The sequence below is a fragment of the Sinocyclocheilus grahami genome, unplaced genomic scaffold, assembly GCF_001515645.1.
Source record: "Sinocyclocheilus grahami isolate Dianchi unplaced genomic scaffold, SAMN03320097.WGS_v1.1 scaffold303.1, whole genome shotgun sequence".
Lineage (NCBI taxonomy): Eukaryota > Metazoa > Chordata > Actinopteri > Cypriniformes > Cyprinidae > Sinocyclocheilus > Sinocyclocheilus grahami.
Window position 1 is genome coordinate 1,311,984 of NW_015505482.1, and position 7,084 is coordinate 1,319,067.

The following is a 7,084-nucleotide window of genomic DNA, read 5'->3' on the forward strand; positions in this document are numbered from 1 at the left end:
ATTAAAATGTGGCCTATAATGTGAAAGGTGATGTGCTACTTGTCAGTAAGTGGGATTTCATCAGTAATAGGGTATGGCAGGATTGAATAAATGAAGATAAAAATAATTGAAAATAACTGAAACAGTAAGTATTAACTTACAAACATATAAACAATTTTTTAATTTGCAAATCTAAATGAAAACATATGACGTTCTCAGATTTTTCCACTCACAAGCAGAAGTTAATTTGTTTCTCCAAAAATTCTCAGTATCATGACAAAAATCTGCTTAAAAATGTTACCATTTTAATAAAAAAAAACAACAACTCTTTTGTGCAAACAGTTGCAAAATAAAAAATCTAAATGTGCTAAATTATTTACATGACATACAGTATACAAAAACACACACACACATGTATACACACATACACACACACACACACACACACACACACACACACATACACAGGTTTGTTTTTGTGAAAAGTGGGGACTCTCCATAGGCGTAATGGTTTTTATACTGTACAGACTGTATATTCTATTGCCCTACACCAACCCTACCCCTAAACCTACCCCTCACAGGAGACTTTGTGCTATTTCAGATTTGCAATACACTCCATTCTGTGTGATTTATAAGCGTTTTGAAAAGTGGGGACATGGGGTAATGTCCTGAAAAGTCACCTTCTCCTTGTAATACCTATGTCATACCTTTGTCATTATACAAATGTATGTCCTCATTTGTCACAAAAACACGCACACACACACACACACACACACACACACACAACATATCTATATATTTATACGATTTTTTTTTGCCATTTACTGCCAAATAATGAAACAGTAACTGTTGACTTACTAACATGTAAACTCATTTTTAATTTGAAGTGAAGCTAGTTTTTCGGTAAAAGCAAGTATATGTTTTAACTGTTTACTTGAATCCCTTCACACATAAACTATCAGATGGAGGTCTGGGTTTTAGGCATAAATTATTAAAAATATAAAACTCTTGCTTCAAAGTTCCATATAGCTCAACTGAAGCTGGTCCACCTGTGCGGCAAAGAATGGTAAACATAATAAAAAGAGACTTAGCCCTCCGATTTAATTAAAAACACAGCAATATCGGCAAACAATAAGGATTTCTCATTTCTCAAGCGTCAATTCTCTGCTCCAGTGGTGGAGAGCCTGTCTGTACCCATTGCAATGCGTGAATAATTTAATGAAGCTGACAATTCACGGGATAAGCCGTTTTATTATTCAAGGTCCCATTCCTGCACTGGGAATGTATGGCAAAATGCGCTATGCTGCAGTTATGTAATCTGACATTGCATAAATCAAGTGGCCCACAGACAGACTGCAGGAGGAGCTAACAAAAGAAAAGATGCAAAGAAGGATAGAAAACGCCAGTGTAAGTCAGAGGCGCAGCCCGGCGGCCTATCGAGAACACCAGTTTGATTAATGACACTTCAGCAACTTCAAATCATAATGAAAACATCTGACATGCTCAGACTTTTTCACACACAAGCAGAAGTTAATTTGTTCCCCTAAATATTCTCAACGATGAAAATCCTCTTTAAAATGTTATTATAAAAAAAAATCTATATCTATCTATCTATCTATCTATCTATCTATCTATCTATCTATCTATCTATCTATCTATCTATCTATCTATCTATCTATCTATCCTATCCTATCCTATCCTATCAGAATATATAGTTTACTGCTTTTTATTTGCTTGAGTGCATAATATCAGCACAATAACTCTGTCCCTGATTAAAAAACACCATGCAATGTGATTCAGTTTCATTAGATACATCTGACATATTTACAGAGTGACTCAGAGTCTGGATCATTTTCAAGATTGAACAAATACTGACACATAATGCACTTGTTTGAACAGCTTGCAACCAGCCCACAGCTGTCCAATTATAAGATATTACTAATTCATGGTGGAAAAAAAACAAGACCTGTGATCTAAGGAAATTGGCGGACTAAACGATCCCAAGGTGAACGAGTGTAGTAAAATGACAGAGACGCTCCAAATGGACAACGATTGTAGCTAATTCTCCAAAAAAATGGGAAGTTAATAAAGTAGTGAGAGCTTGAGAGAAACATGTATGATTCAGTATCTTAGTTGATATTACTCTGGTCAAGCGCTGATTTCTGAGAGACGCACAGAGGAAGCTACGTTTCGCTCATTCACTTCACACACTCATCATTGCATTATTTTAAAAGTTTATGTTTAATTTTAGAAGTTAATGCATACGATTGTGCTTTCCTTTGGCTTACCAAACACGAGGAGTGACTGTGTCTGACAAATTTTTGATCTATTGCTCAGTAGTTTTTCATTTTTGAAGCCATTTTCCGTGCCTCTCCATATAAGGCAGGGGTGCCCAAACTCAGTCCTGGAGGGCCGGTGTCCTGAAGAGTTTAGCTCCAACCAAAATTAAACACACCTGAAGCAGCTAATCAAGCTCTTACTAGGCATTCTATAATCTTGAAGGCAGGTGTGTTGAGGCAAGTTGGAGCTAAACTCTGCAGGACACCGGCCCTCCAGGATCGAGTTTGGGCACCCCTGATATAAGGTATTTAGCTTTGGGTATGTCTCCACTGCGGAAGTGCTCGTGCGAGTTATTTTGATAATTACAGATAGTATCAGGCCATATTAACACACTCATTGTCTAAACCAGACCCTAATGAAAATGTGATGCAATGTTTGCCGTATCCTCCCCTCGTCTTTTCTTCTTGTGTGCCTTTAAGACGCTGATATGATCACTGGACTCACTGAGCTTGAGATTGATCCCTCTGTTTGCATTGAGGGAGATAGAGATGTGCGGCAGTGAATGAGAAGTTGTGTCCGTGTCTTTGCTCTGGGGTGACCGCATACCGCTTAGAGGACAAGAGACACTTTGCTTTTTATGGGACATATTATCTCCACTGCACTCACACTGATTTTACAGCTCTCCGAGATACTCCTGCTGTTTTATCTGTGTGAATGCCAGAGCACATATTGTAAATACAACAGAACAAATAAACAGAAACAAATACAATAGAAGTCTGGCTCAGATAAAGCGGTCTGTGAATGTGATCGGCAGAATGGATGTCTGTTTTGTCTTGCCAACAAACTCACTGGCTATAATGACACATTTGACTTAGACAAAGTTTTAGCAAGCGCAAATAAACAGGATCGAATGAGTGATCTAGGAACAGAAGGAACAGAAATGGACCTGCTCCAAAGGATGCTTTTGGCAGACCAAATCAAACCTTTGGAGATGCATCTAGATATGACTGCTGAATTCCATAATGAGAATTGCTTCAGGGCACTGCCAAACTTCTCTTGTTCAGAGTGGGAGGAAATTCTCTATGCAATCCACACATCATGTTATTACTTCTCAAAAGCGCTAATTGTCCACGAAGATCCATTGTATGACATACAAGTTTACATATCGACTACATAATGTCTTTGGGAGAAACTCACAAAACCATCAAGGACATGTCCAGGTTATATTTCATCCCAGAATGAAAATAATGAAATGATATTCTGCAAATTAAGTCCATTAAGACTTTTTAATTTTTTATTGCGATTTAAATTTTTCGATAATTAAACCCATTCTCGCACCATTCTCATTATTGTATTGCGAAAAACTCATTCTCATTATAAAACAAAAGCAATATGTCGAAATGTCAAATTGTAAAGTTGTACAGCTTTTGCAAATTGTGTGAAAAATCATGAAATGACAGTATACTATATATATATATATATATATATATATATATATAAATAAATCACAAAACAACATCTGGAAATATGATAAATTAATTCTTAGCAATTTATCCAGATGTGTTTAATTGAAAAAATATTTTGTGAATGCCACAGTCCTCAAAAATGTTTATAGTGCTAAATATGAATTTTTTTTCATGCAAAATATTTTCTTTTTTATTCTTGAGGTAAAAGACAACTTTTGAATTTTTGCAACATTGTTGTAAACAACAAATGCACAAGTAAATAAAAACTAAGTAACTAATTCAAATTAATCATGATATAACTAGTGCAAATAAATCAAACGATCATTATATGTCCTCTACTATGTAAATGGTCTTATTCAAACTGAGGTAAACTTATTCGTGACAGCAAGCAACACAAAACACAAAAGCTGTATGTCCTGCCAAACGTTTGGCTGAACAGAAACTAGCTATCTGGAGAGAGTGGGTGGTCTCTACAGATTCACAGCTCACTGTTAGTGCATGGTGCACAATATTGCTCGAAACAACAAAATAATATTAACAAGAAGCATTGTTTTGTGGTTTTTAAATAAATGTAATCAATCTGTCAATGTGTCTTGTATTAGACATTGATTTGATTCTAGTACATCCAAAACAAGTCAGTGTTACAGCCATTTTAATTGCATCTTCAATGCAATTATGTTTGAATAATAATGCTTGTATCAGTGCCAGTGTGGCATCATTAAATATTAGCCAAGCTCAATCTTCACATACTGACAGGATCAGTTACCAGGAAAAAGATAGCTTCTCATCAAAAATGAAAAAAGTGTCATCATTATCAACTTCTCATCCAGCATTACACTTCATCTGTATTCAGAATAGCACCCATCAAAGATTGATTACATTCATTACAACACTTAGCAAATTAAGTGTCCTGCTCCTTCAAAACAATTAATTAATGCTTTATATTATGCTCTCTCTCTTTATATATATATATATGTATATAGTTTTATGTGATTTTTCAAAAACAATTTTTAACAGGATCTGCATTTTCAAGGGTTTAATTTATAGATTTTGTCATAAGAGACAATAAAAACAACTTTTTGCCTAAGAGAAAAAAGACCTTGATTTCCGAAAGTCTACGGATTTGCAGCATGCAAACATGTCAGTTTTTGAGGGGCATGTAATTTATTTAAGCATGACATAAACTTAATTCCATAAAATAAGTATAGTTAGTTATGCAAAAAGCTTAAATTCTCATTTTATTATACACCACCAATCAAACATTGTTCAGCCCTTATGCATGTTATCATGTCCGTCAAATACTTAAGCTGGCTGTCAGTTGGAATATTAAAATTAGAACTAAAAACATTGACATTACACACTCACAGGCATCAATCACTTCACTAATTGCCGGCTAAGAAATACATATTTATTACCTTATGATCCATCTGTTTTCAAACCCACATCATTTGAATATCACAATATCGATGTCTGTCAAAAAATAACATGCACAATACACAATGGTATTTACGAGCAGCCTGCACTACTAGATGTTTTGACTACATCATCTCTTTCAGAGGAGGAGAAAACGGCAGCCTGAGTGGCTTCAATCATGCTGTCTGTCAAAGACGGTAACATAGATAACCCACATGAGTGTACATTTGTTCTTCACTCACTGAAATTGACAGATGATTTTTTTACTTCCCTCAACTTCCCAGTTGTTTAAAAGGTTAATGTAATTATCCAAGTTTGTTCAAATGTTCTTTCATTTTCCAGTAAAATAAGATACATTTGTTACTTTTAATAACGTCTTTGCAGAATGTTGTATGTGTATTTGTGTGCTATTGTAGTTTTTTTCCCCCAGAAAATATTATTACAGGGCTGAAATATTATTACTTATGCTGATTTAATAACATTATAACATCATGAGTTATTTAATTGTTTGTACCTGATAACTCTGAAGCTGCTACCTCAGCCTATTCTAGCTCACAACCTTGGGTGTGTATCGCTGACAAACTGCAGCTGTTCAACAAGTCCTCAGATGACAGATAATGTAAAACGTCACAGCCAGACAACCACTAGCCTTCACAACTACAGCCTCCAATTCCCTTTACACAGCTGTTTGCCAGCACTTTATCCCAGATGTGAGAAAACGACACAAATACGCTCACCCCATCTCAGGCCCTCCGCTACAACACAACTGAGCACATTAATACGGTTATGGTGGGGTCGTACATTATCTCACAGCACTTTTCTGCTTTATGGCGGGATTAATTCGAGGTGCTGCTTCTGTAACGAGCGTACGGACTCGCTGAGGTGAGAAATCGAAGACACTGACCGGTGACGCTGCAGCTCAGCGGGATAAATCCGCTGGAATGGTTGGGTCAGCACGTAATGCTTGACTGAGAACCAGCCACGAATATAGCCTTTTTATTGCTGTCCAAGAGAGGGACGACTTTGGCTGAAATGACGACAGCATTTTCTAAAGCGGAATTGCAGATGAAACTCTCTGTCTGTAATTCATTTTGTTGGGGTTTGCTTACATGACTTTGGAGGGCAGGGTTTTGGACAGAGTGAGGGTTTGGTTCAAGTTAGCAAAATGGCAGAAGTTAGCAAAATGCTAACACCATAACAGCACCATTATGCTGTTTTGACCAATTCAGTCCCCTCTAATATAATGTTATGTATTGTAATGTAATGCAATGTAATATAATATAAATAAACAGTATAAACTATTTATTAATTATTTAAAATTATATAAATATATTATATTGCAATACAGTAAATTATTATATTATATTATATTATAAAACATGCGAAGGGGGCCCTACATAAGGTTGCCAAATCAGCACCCTGCCCTTTATTATATTATAATGTAATATTAAATAATTTATATATAATTTATACTGCATATTATATTATAAAATATAATATATGGCAGGGACCCAATCTTAAGGGGCCCCTTTACAGATTATAATATAATATAATATAATATAATATAATATAATATAATATAATATAATATAATATAATATAATATAATATATGCATAAACACTTTTATAAACCCTGTGTTATGATGTCAGACTGGGATACATGAAAAAAATATGAGTATGAATATGACTATAACATGAGTGGATTTGCAATCGTAATAATCCTAAATTTAAAATCCTACTCTGAAGACAAGAGACACTCTTATTTCTCATTTTCATATGACGACTAAAAACCTCTTCCAGAACATTTATCACAGTTGCACAGTTCTTGCATCACGCGCAGGATTACGAGGTGCAGAGATCTTGAATGAGGATGAAGATTGTGCTGCTGTGTGGCTGTCTGTCTGTCTGTCTGTGTGTGTGTGTGTGTGTCTGTGTGTGTGTGTGT

General features: G+C 35.4%; 1 protein-coding gene across 2 annotated transcripts in view; it reads right to left on the bottom strand.

Annotated features, from left to right (window-relative positions):
- LOC107601356 (synaptotagmin-2-like) overlaps window positions 1-7,084 on the bottom strand; it is a 39,687-nt gene that overhangs the window by 23,632 nt on the left and 8,971 nt on the right. The gene's annotated exons all lie outside the window — the stretch shown is intronic.